Source organism: Xyrauchen texanus, chromosome 48 (assembly GCF_025860055.1).
Source record: "Xyrauchen texanus isolate HMW12.3.18 chromosome 48, RBS_HiC_50CHRs, whole genome shotgun sequence".
In the NCBI taxonomy this organism is placed as follows: Eukaryota; Metazoa; Chordata; class Actinopteri; order Cypriniformes; family Catostomidae; genus Xyrauchen; species Xyrauchen texanus.
The window spans coordinates 3,382,010-3,394,668 of NC_068323.1; the positions used below are offsets into that span (position 1 = coordinate 3,382,010).

General features: G+C 38.6%; 2 protein-coding genes across 3 annotated transcripts in view; one reads left to right on the forward strand and one right to left on the reverse strand.

Moving 5' to 3' along the window:
- LOC127639469 (uncharacterized) overlaps positions 1-12,659 on the forward strand; it is an 808,968-nt gene that overhangs the window by 400,651 nt on the left and 395,658 nt on the right. The window lies entirely within an intron of this gene.
- LOC127639744 (golgin subfamily A member 6-like protein 6) overlaps positions 1-12,659 on the reverse strand; it is a 188,633-nt gene that overhangs the window by 166,738 nt on the left and 9,236 nt on the right. The gene's annotated exons all lie outside the window — the stretch shown is intronic.

The window sequence follows — 12,659 nt, forward strand, 5'->3', positions numbered from 1 at the left end:
GAGAACAGGTGATAATGGACATTGTTCGCATTCTCCCGAAGAACCTTTAAAACATGGATAATACCATTTTAAACCAACAAGCTGGTTGGGTAAGTAAAACAAATTTTAACTACATAACTGGATGACAAATCTTCAAGCTTAACTAGAACATGACTTGAATGGTGCGTTTCCCAAAAGTATTGTTTGTCAAGTAGTAGGCTACGCAAATTCCGTCATTTCCAGCATCGTAGCCTAATCGTAATGAAGTTAATGTTTACTCCTTCGTATAACTTTTAGTTTTTACATGTATGTAAAATATGGTCTATTTTATAGTGAGTACAAATCATTCATAATTTTTCCATGTCTCTTTCCATTTCACTTTAGGAATTACTACATGACCACATTCTGGAGAGATTACTTGCACAGATTACACATGCTCTTCAGCAACCCCAAATTGACATTGACTATTTGGATTTTGTTTGTAGGCAGGAAGTAGTATTTCTCGATGCTGTGGCACAGCATGTCCATGTGTCTCAGGATGTGACAGAAAGATTAACTGAACTCCATAATGCAATCCAGAATCACAGACGTGCTCAAATTTCACAATCAGTTGTTCAGGTGGAAAGACAAATTGCAAGTGGGCGTCCAAGGATTGTAGTGCCTACTGATCACATGGCCTATCTTCTGGAGATTCGACTCCCTGTTACAACTGTTTCAAATTTGCTGGGTGTTTCCCAGGCTACACTCTTTAGGAGGATGGCCGAAAACAATCTATCAGTCAGGGAACTGTACAGTACCTGCACTGATGCAGAACTTGATGGACTTGTTTCCCAAGTCAAAGAAAGAATGCCACATGCAGGCTACAGATTGATTAAAGGGACACTTAAGGCACAAGGTCATCATCTGCAGATGATTTGTACTCACTATAAAATAGACCATGTTTTACATACATGTAAAAACTAAAAGTTATACGAAGGAGTATACATTAACTTCATTACGATAAGGCTACGATGCTGGAAATTATGGAATTTGCGTAGCCTACTACTTGACAAACAATACTTTTGGGAAACGCACCATTCAAGTCATGTTCTAGTTAAGCTTGAAGATTTGTCATCCAGTTATGTAGTTAAAATTTGTTTTACTTACCCAACCAGCTTGTTGGTTTCAAATGGTATTATCCATGTTTTAAAGGTTCTTCGGGAGAATGCGAACAATGTCCATTATCACCTGTTCTCAAACCAGGGCAGACTAACTCGGTAATTCTGCGACTGCCATCTAGTGGTAGCTGCCTGCCTTGCCTTTCAGTTGCGTGTGGATCGTCAATGCTGAAAATACGAAAAGCAAGTCTCAAAATCCAAATGAACCGAACAGGATCGACTCGAACAAGGAATCAATAAATGCACGCGTGTCGCCTGATCCAGAAATGCACGGATTCATTTTTGCATGAGCAATTTTTGATTTATTAATGTAGAACAGAACAAGTTTTTTTGCAAGTAGGCCTGTCTGTATTTGTACAAATCGCTGCACAATCATTCAATCCCGAATTCCACAGATTCAAATCAAATGGCATTTGTTTGTGGTTAGTAAAATACATTCACAACATTTATCTAGTACATGCATAATTGTGTGTGCATTCATTAATCATAATGAGACCAAAATCATCCCATACTCGTCTGTCCTCGTCAGACAAAGTTTTCTGAGCTGGTTTTTATTTTGTAATAATCAAGATATTTTAATTACAGTGTGAAATATTTTCTACTTCAGAGCAGCAGCAGTGAAAACCTGGACATAAACTGGAGATTATATCCAAATATTGCATTGTGGAAAGTGTCCGTCTGTGACCAGATTATGAAATGAATGAAAATACGAAAACACAAGGCAGTTTTATCTTTTAACATTGTAGTGAATCTTAATTGAAGTAAATGTATACTACTGCATTGTACTATTTAATATTTTTTGTCACAGCAGATGTCAAAAGGTTTTGGAGCATAGCTATTATTAATACTTGTACCAATGCTTTATTTGTGATGAAGTCAAATGTTTGCTATGAGGAAAATTACTTGGAGGAGCCTTCGTTAACTCTGCTGGACTTTGCAAGTCATTACATTTTTGCATCACTAGAACCCCAATTGAAGTTTTTTTCATTGAGATTTGATTGGGAGATTTGTGAAGATAATTATTTTTATATTGTTACATCAGACACGCGTTTCATCACAATAACGATCTAATAAATGTCTTGTCTTTTATTGTTCAGAAGGATGAAGCTGAAACAGAGCTTGAGAGGTGTACAATGGCAGTGTTTGTCATCAGAGGAGGAGGATCCTCTCCAGTCACCACATGAAATCGGGACTGTTACTGAAGGTGTGGAAGTCCTTCATGAGTTACCATCAGTTGCACATGCATTTGCTATGATGTTTGACCTCATCTATGCTCTTAACTTGAGCTATCCAATTGAGCTCAAATACACTTTTGATGCAATGCAGAAAATATTAATGGAGATCGAACCAAAGAAAATGACACGCAGAGTGTCGAGCTCTAACTATTGGATTAATCAACAGAAGACATTTGGATACAGCATGTTTTTGGTTCTGTTTAATAGCTTGTATTCAAATTCATTCTGGTCATTTTTTTCAAAGGACAGCCAAGTTTTAACACTGTTAGAAACTCTTTTACGCTTCTTAATGGATATTACATTACATATCTCAAGTTTTAAAGGAGAGATGTATACCAGTTTTACATGTCAAGATTTATGTGGTTAAGGTTGCAGAATGTTTAAAACATATCGAAAAGACCACAATTTACTTCATTTTATACTTGGTATACCATCATCATCAGTAATAGTGTACCATGATCTAGGGTAATCAATTTCAGCCACACCCACCTCCCAATGACCTTTTAAGTTTATAGGTTTGGCTAATCTTGTTCTGTAATTTGAAATTCGGTTTTCGGGGTAAAGATCTAATGAAGCATTGCATAGCAATGTGACATAAAACCCTGCTTCATCCATGACTGTTTACTGCAGAAATGAACTCAGGTAACAAATGTATATATTTATATGCTTTAAGAGTTCTGTAGATTTACAACATCTTTTTCATTAACCCAGCTGTCAAACTTCGGAGGCCATCCCACCCACCGTACGAGCACCATGGTTCTTTTACTGTGCTTCTTCTTGTCTAATATCTTTTCCACTTTAAAAGATTTGTCCTTGTCCACAATAATTTTTTGTAGCTCCTCTTCATAAAATGATCCATCGATAACGTCACCATCATAATCAGATAGTTTGTAGATGGCTGGTTGACGTGGTATACATTCGGTTATAGTGAAGAACTCATCTGTGTAGTTTTGTTCACACCCCTTGGTAAAAGGCCCCCTCATCTTTGATATTCTAACCACGTCACCGATTTTGTATTTAAATACAGCTGTTTTATTACACACATTACTATACAAATTGTCATAGACGACCGGTTCGTTTTCTTTGTTGACATCTACAGGCCTCATTTTAATACTTCTGTGATAACTACTGTTGTATCTTTGAATAATGTCTTGTAAAATATTGATGTAGCATTTAGAGTTTATAGCTGTTAAACACCGCCACATCCGTTTTTTTACGTTCTATTAAAGCGTTCAATAACGCTTGCCTTCAATTCACTCCCCATGCTGAAATGGTAAATACTGTGCTTTTTAGTTAGTTGTTGGAAATGCTTGTTGAAAAATTCCTTCCCCTTGTCAGTCTGAATTTTCTGAGGAACTCTACCCTCTTGTAGTATTGAATTAAATGCATTGGCCACCAGCCATTCCAGTCCTGTTCTTTATACAACGTACCCATGCATATTTGCTAAACACGTCTATACATGTAAACAGAAATTTAGTATTGTCATTTTCCATAGAATATATTGACATATCTACCAGGTCCATTTGAAACCGTGTATCAATACCATAATCAATGACCCTAGTCCTTTTAAAATGATGGCGTAGTGGTCTGTGGAGTGTATAAGCATCTTGACTGATTAACCAGTCTGAAACTTCTTTATCACTTGGCAAATCACAACTTTCCTCTAATACACCACGTTTTAATCCATTTACACCCCCTAAAGAGCCGGGGTTTGATGGGGTGTAGTACACCTTATGCAGTTGCTCAGTCATGTTATCAGATCAGACACCACGTAAATAATGAAACAGTGATTCTATAAAAACACACTTTTATTTTAAATCAGGGTTAATCACACAGCACAATGCATGCTTAAACAGTTAAAATAGAAACACCAACATCAAGCAATGTCGAGATATTGTAGGAAATTAACACATGTATCAGCACTTTGGTCAATCAGGTAATTAACCAGAGTATCAATATTTTTCAAAGACATATCTTGTGTGACCGGTCCTGGTCAGCTCTGCGTTGTGTATAAATGAACAAGACCAGGCAACAGGAATTACTCAGGCCAGATTTTATTCTGCATGAATAAAGACAAATAAATCAAACTCGAATCTGTGGCCTTCGCTCACAATTGGAACACCAACCTCTCTTCAGTCGCGCTTACCGCGAACTGAACACATTTTACACTTTTCAAAATGTAAATCTAAATTGTATTCAATATATTTCATCCAAAAAAAAAAAGCAAAACAAAAAAGCTTTTTACATAAATTCAAAATAATATTAACAGAAGCATGAAAGAGAACATACCTGCATGAATAAAGACAAATAAATCAAACTTGAATCTGTGGCCTTTTTAGACGGAGCTCCAACGCAACTCACCTCTCATCAGTCGACCGGAACCGGAACATGAATCTTAAAGGAGCCACGCACCATTATTAACAATACTGAAAAATGACCATATAACCATAGAAACATGACATCTCAATTAAAAGAAATCAATATTAAAAGAATAAATTAAATTAACAGAATAATTTCCAGAATACAAAATAATTATATAAATATAACAAATGATAATAACAAGGACAGAGATTGAGTAAAATGGTAAATGGTCTGCACTTATATAGCGCCTTCTAAAGCCTTAGCGGTATTCAAAGCGCTTTACACTACGTCTCATTCACCCATACACACACACACACACATTCATACACCAATGGCAGCAGAGCTACATTGGGAGTAACTTGGGGTTCAGTGTCTTGCCCAAGGACACTTCGGCATGTGGAGTCGTGTGGGCCGGGATTCAAACCACCAACGATTAGTGGCCGACCCGCTCTACCAACTGAGCCACAGCCACCCAGCCGAAATTAATAAATAAAACACCAGTTACATTCACCTCCCCTCATTTCACCAGAATTCTGCATGAGATTAAGAGAATTTCCTAAAGAATCACAATGCAAATATACCATAGTTACAGCAATGAATGCTACCTGTCTTGACAGATACAGAGAAATTTAAGGGTGATCAAACCTCAAAACCTCTTATATACACACCATACCACACTTAACCTTTGCAACAAATCCTCACTAACATTATTCTTATATCACTTAATGAAAAATGTAACCCAAAAAGAAAACTTAGTTATCTTCCTACCGAATCACGAAAATTTGAATTGGCTTAAAAGGGACTGTGACTCTTTCTTGAATCTGTTTGACAAGTTTGCTATTTTAATTGGCTTTTGGGCCACGGTCTCAATCAGATGGTTGACTTTTTTTTACTACTCTACCAGCCCGTGTTGTAATTGTGCCTTGCGCTTGTTCAGGAACTGGTATTGACACATCACAGACAGGTAAATCAGAGTCAGTAATACCTGAATTGGTAAAATGAGATGTTGCCGATGATGCGGTCACAATCAGAATTTCCTGTGTTCAATGATTTATCAAGGAGCATCTGGTTTTGACTGTCTTGACCAGAATTAACACATTAAGTGTCATCACGTTCATCCTGTTCCATTTGTACATTAATAGGTTTTGAACTCTTTGAAACTTCCTCATTTAATACTAATGAATGTGTTTTGTTTTCAGGATCATCGTCATCCAAGGAATCAGTGGAATTTGTTGATCGGCTCTCACACTCAGAATCGTTTGAGCAATCGGCAACCGTTGATCCACATGTTTCATTCTCAGGACATGTCACTGGTAAGAAACTGATGTGTAAGAGCATGTTCCGATGTACCACTTTAGTGTGCCCTTTGTCATCCTTCACTTTGTATGTGTGTGTGTGTCTGGGGATCATCATCCACAATGGTGTACACAGTAGGTTCCTATCTATCTGCAAACTTCCTTTTTCCTCTTTCTCCTTTATTGGCAATGAGCACTATCTCCATTGTTCAAATGCACCCCCTTAATTTTGCGGTTATAAATCTGGATCTGTTTCCTCTGTTCTTGCACAGCATGTTTTTGAGCAATTTCAGCTGCTTCGTGAAGATGAGACATTAGCGTTGTGACATAAAGGCTATAAATCAACAATCACTGGATCCTTCGATACTTGCTTGAACATTATGTCCACAGGTAATCGTGGGACACGTCCAAACATGAGTTGGAAAGGTGCGTAACCAGTTGTCTCATGTATTGTTGAATTGTAAGCGAAGGTCAGAGTCGGAATTTGTTGTGGCCATTTATCCTTAGATCTCAAGGAGCGAAGCATATTTCCTAATGTTCGGTTGAACCGTTCTGTGATGCCATTTCCCATAGGATGATATGCAGCTGTACGAGATTGAGACCCCAGAAAAATGCTAGCAATTCAACAATGAGCTCACTCCCAAAATGTGTTCCTTGATCCGTATGGATCCGCTCAGGGAACCCATACACGCAGAACACATGGTCCCATAACTTTCGAGCAACTTGCATTAATCAAATGGCAAAGCAAGGAAAGGCATGAGTGAGTTTAGTGAAATGATCCATCAAGACTAACACATCCACTGAACGTTGCTTGTTATCCTCTGCACTCCAAAAGTCAAGACAAATCAACTCCATAGGTGCAGAAGTTTGAATACTTTCCAATGGAGCTCGAGCAGCTGGCTTAGGTGTTTTTGCCAGAATACACCTCTTGCAACACTTCACATATTCTCTGATCCCGCTCTCCATCTTGGGCCAGAAAAAGCACTGTCTTGCCAAGTGAACTGTTCTAGCCCGTCCTTGGTGACCGGCAAGATAGTGAAGACCGTGCAGAGCTTTTTCTACCATGCTCCGAGGAAAAACATACTGATGTCTTCTCTGTCTGCTTATTGGGTCCTTAGTTAACCTGTACAGAATCCCATCGCATACTTTTAGGTGATCCCATTGCTTGACAAGGGCTAAAGCTCTGTAGTATAGCTTTTCTTTCTCTCTTCTTGAAGGGCGTCTTTTACGAAGTACAAAAGGGAGAACCTTGGAAATGGTAAGGTCAAGCTCTTGACTTCTTTCCAACTCATCATTAGAGAACATAGGCAGAGGCTGTTCACCATGGCTAGTGGCTGCAATCTTCTGAACTAACTGCACCAGCTGAACTGCTCATGTCACGGTTGACCTTTCCCAGTCATCTTGGACATGGCAAAGTTTCTTGACAGCTACTGGATCACATGACTGCACATGACAACTTGATTGACATCCAACATGATTACTCATCTTGCGACACTCAACCTTCAGACAAAACACATCCTGTATTCCTTCTCCTACAGCATCAACTTCAGTATGCGTTTGTAACTCTCATTCATGAGCCTATGACTAATTGTCCTTGCAAATGGATCTCTGCTTAAAGTATCAGCCACAATGTTCTTGACTCCTGCAATATGATTTATGTCAAAAGAATAAGAGGCTAATTTTGAAACCCATCTTTGTTCACAGGCATACAGTTTTGGTTTAGTCATAATGTGAGTAAGTGTATTGTTGTCAGTCCAAACTGTGAAGCTGTGCCCCTTGAGCCAGTGGCTGAACATTTCGCACACACTCCCAACCTCTCTTCAGTCGCGCTTACTGCGAACTGAACACATTTTACACTTTTCAAAATATAAATCTAAATTGTGTTCAATATATTTCATTAAAAAAAAAAAGCAAAATAAAAAAAGCTTTTTACATAAATTCAAAATAATATTAACAGAAGCATGACAGAGAACATACCTGCATGAATAAAGACAAATAAATCAAACTCAAATCTGTGGCCTTCTCTCACAACTGGAACAACCTATCAGTGAAAATCATTATTTTAGCCAGAGCTTGCACACTCCTGCTTAATGAACTCTCTCCAAAAATACATGCTCCATATCATTCACACAAACTTAATACATATTTAAATAAGATTAAATTGCATTCAGAACAAAATTACATGTTTTATTACACTAAACAGAACTCATAAAACCTTTTAGACGGAGCTCCAACACAACTCACCTCTCATCAGTCGACCGGAACATGAATCTTAAAAGGAGCCAAGCACCATTAACAACAATACTGAAAAATGACCATGTAACCATAGAAACATGACATCTCAACTAAAAGAAATCAATATTAAAAGAATTAAATGAAATATTAAAAGAATAATTTCCAGAATACAAAATAATTGATAACAAATGATAACAACAAGGACAGAGATTTTGAGTGAAATGAATAAATAAATATAATACCTGTTACACTAGCACTCGCTACACACGTATCAGTTACATATGTACATAAGCATATTATATCTGCAATTTTACAGACATTATCGCGTTCAGACAATGAATTTAGAATGTTTTTAAGCAACACACAGGGCGAATCACTCTGGCAGGCACAGAGTTGTATCATTTCAGTCCAGTCGTTTGATAGACCCCTGACTAGGTCCATGTGCTTCTTTAGACAAATCAGCCATTTGTTAATATAGGGTTCATTTACAAGCTTGTTTTGTCCAGAACACTCGTCATTAATGATCTTAAACATCATATTGGCTATTTCACATTGAAGACGACGTCTCAGAATAAATTTAAGCAGTCCAGTAGCACCGCAGCAGTTACCAATGTTAGCGTCAAAATAAGGAACTAGCCAAACAGCCTTTCCATCCGTCCACAGCGTCATAGACAGCCTGTTCATCGCTATCATGCACCAGTTTCTCACGGATTTCATGCAGTCTCTGTAGAATGTGTAGCTCCACTCTTAATTCACACAACACGCCTTCGACAACTCCATGGATTCTCTGAGGATGCGGTGTCAACCCCAATGGTTTCAAAGCCTGGCCGATGACTTGATTTAACACCGGTTTAAACAATTTACTGGAAATTTCTTCAAAATGTGTGTAAAGGAAATACTTGTCAGGATCATACAAACACGTGTGCTGGATCTGACTAGGGTGATTCACTTCACAACCGTAGCACAACTCTTTTAACTTCACGTCGATGAGATAATCCAGAATGACCACGATGACTGCTTTTATAAAATTGAACCCCTTTACATCAACAATGCCATCCGTGTCATCATCTCCCTTAAGAGTCACTGCATCCGGAAGCGGGCATCCTGATCCGTAAGATGAAATGAAAGTTAGATTGTAGTAGCCAAGCTCCATGCAAAACTTGTTGAGCCAATGGCCGATGTCAGGATTCCCTACAGGGGGCATCACCCCTTGCTGAAGTAGCCGTGTAATCGGGTGATGCGACGGGCCCAGGAAGGTCTGTAGTAAAGTCTTGAGACATGTTGGTTTGAAATGCAGTCGGTCACCACCAGCTTTTAAGGCCTATAGAAGGTGGTCGGTGTTACATGTTCACTCCTGCGAACTCCCCCACACTTTTCGGGGTCAAACAGCCTGACCTTAATTTTATTGTATCGGTCATATGTATCACTCCATTTAAACAGTTTGTCTATCTTTGAAAAAGGATAGGAACATCTTTCCACTGAAACAAAACCCAGTTTGTCCTCGCTGGCATGTATACATGGTCATCCACCCTCTTGATAGTGTGGTTACCAAACACATGGTCTCTTGGAAATGGTGATGTTGAACCAACACCTGTGCAGAATAATGGGTCGTCTCCAGAATCAATCAGGTCCCTCCAAATACTATTGTAAAATACATCCCAGTCCTTTTCCGTGAAATACAAACAACGGTCTTCATCCGTTGTAGCACCCCTGTTGGAATAACTTAACAGAACGAGATGTTCTGTCAAAGTCGTACACACATAAATGCGTGTTGTCTAGATGAAATTCATATTTCAGATTTCCTAACGGTTCATGGAGAGACTTGGTTATGCATAGACCATATCCTCTCCTCGGAGCCCAACATAACTTAGCAGATGTTTCTACATCATTTACCAATGGGGTTTTAGGACTTCTGGGGGATGCCATTGCTCAAGTGGAAATCACAAAATACTTACTGAATACCTGCAATGATAAGACCTAGCCACTTTTAAATACACAGATGGTCTCGGCTACAGCATGGTGATATCAGAACAGCTAACCAAACAATTCATACCACATCCTGTACAACTGCCAGAGGTAGGGGTGGGGAGGGGGTGACAGGAGGCAAAGGTCCAATGTACACCTGTTAGGTTATAAATCATAGGCCAATCAATCATTTTTGTCACAACATATATAATACTTACATTTACATTAGTAGCTATACTGCAGAAGAAAATATTGTTATTGGAGAATGTTGAACACAATATTTAGATATTTTAAAATATCTAAAAACAGCCTCCAAATAAGATACATTTACCTGAGAAGCGACATATAACTGTGCCTTCTTTTGCCTTATTTTTGATTTGTCGATTCGACAATTTTGTAATAGAGGAATTTTTTTAATCAAGTAATTATTATCGGGTGATCAATGTAAAGCACATAACAGCACCATATTATAGCGATAATTGAACATTTCTGTCGGTTAACAAATTGTGTAAAATGATCAAGATTTAGCCAGTTTATATTCTCTCATATCAAAAGTAAAACCAGAAAAGAAACGCTTCAAAAGATGTTTGTATGTTAACTCCGTGTTGCACACAGTACTTATACTGGTGCCATAGTTCTACCACAGACTCAAGCGCTACAGAGGTGTTCATTAAATACAGTTGTATGTAACTAATGCTTATGATACGCTGATAAGAGAGCAAGGCATTGTCAAGACACAACCACCACAGACCTCCATCTCGAGGGGCTGTTTACTCAAACGTGTCCATGTTTTTCAATGTATGCATGTGCTAGAAGGACATCTTTGACCGCTGTGCCATGTCTTGTTTTTATTTTTTCAGCCACTTATGAAGAAACGATTTTTTATTTTTTCCCCCGGACACTTTGTCAAAATTCAGCCTTTAAAATGCGCCATGATACACCCGTGTACTGATTGTCCTGTTGCACTGTGTCTGTTTTAGCAAGTCATTGTCAGTGCTTGTCACACATCCAATATTCAAATTCTCATTTTAGTATTCAAATGTGAATTTTTTCCCCCCCTTAAATTCAAAGAATATTGTAATTTTAATTTGACAGCCCTAAATGATGCATCTTTACTTAATCTATTTGTGTTGGGACAACATTAATATTGAGTTTGGTTAACTAGGGATTTCTAATTTCCAGCATTCTTTGCATGACACTCGTTAGGAAGAGTTCATGTCAAAATTAAGTGTTGTATAATGTGTCTTTGTGCAAGATGAATGGAAAGGGGGAGACCTGTTAGTGTTTTATGTTTTGTGTTTTTTAGAAGAGTCTAGGAGAGTAAATCTTTTGATTTCTGAGAACTTATTAGGGTTTATAGTGTGACTGAGATTGTCAGTCCATTAATGTTTGCCTAGAACATCTCGCACCCATCAGAGCTACAGTCTGTTCTCCCTCCTCTCTTCTGGAAGGTCACACAGATTCATCTGAACATGTATTAGCAGGTTTAGAAAGTTTCTTATATGTGTGTACAGAGCATCCGGAAAATATTCACAGCGCTTCACTATTTTCACTATTTCCACATTTTGTTATGTTACAGCCTTATTCCATAATGGATTAAATTCATTATTTTCCTCAAAATTCTACAAACAATACCCCATAATGACAACGTGAAAGTTTGTTTGAAATATTTGCAAATGTATTAAAAATAAAAAAAAATGAACGAAATCACATGTACATAAGTATTCACAGCCTTTGCTCAATACTTTGTTGAAGCACCTTTGGCACCATTTACAGCCTCAAGTCTTTTTGTGCATGATGCTACAAGCTTGGCACACCTATTTTTGGGCAATTTCTCCCATTCTTCTTTACAGGACCTCTCAAGCTCCATCAGGTTGGATGAGGAGCGTCAGTGCACAGCCATTTTCAGATCTCTCCAGAGATGTTCAATCGGGTTCAAGTCTGGGCCACTCAAAGACATTCACAGAGTTGTCCCGTAGCCACTCCTTTGTTATCTTGGCTGTGTGTTTAGATAAACCGTCACCCCAGTCTGAGGTCCAGAGAGCTCTGGAGCAGGTTTTCATCAAGGATGTCTCTGTACATTGCTGCAGTCATCTTTCCCTCAATCCTGACTAGTCTCCCAGTTCCTGCCGCTGAAAAACATCACCACGGCATGATGCTGCCAACACCATGCTTCACTGTAGGGATGGTATTGGCCAGGTGATGAGCGGTGCATGGTTTCCTCCAGACATGACACTTGCCATTCAGGCCAAAGAGTCCAATCTTTGTTTCATCAGACCAGAGAATTTTGTTTCTCATGGTCTGAAGTCCTTCAGGTGCCTTTTGGCAAACTCCAGGTGGGCTGTCATGTGCCTTTTACTGAGGGGTGTCATCCGTCTGGCCACTCTACCATACAGGCCTGATTGGTGGAGTGCTGCAGAGATGTTTTTTCT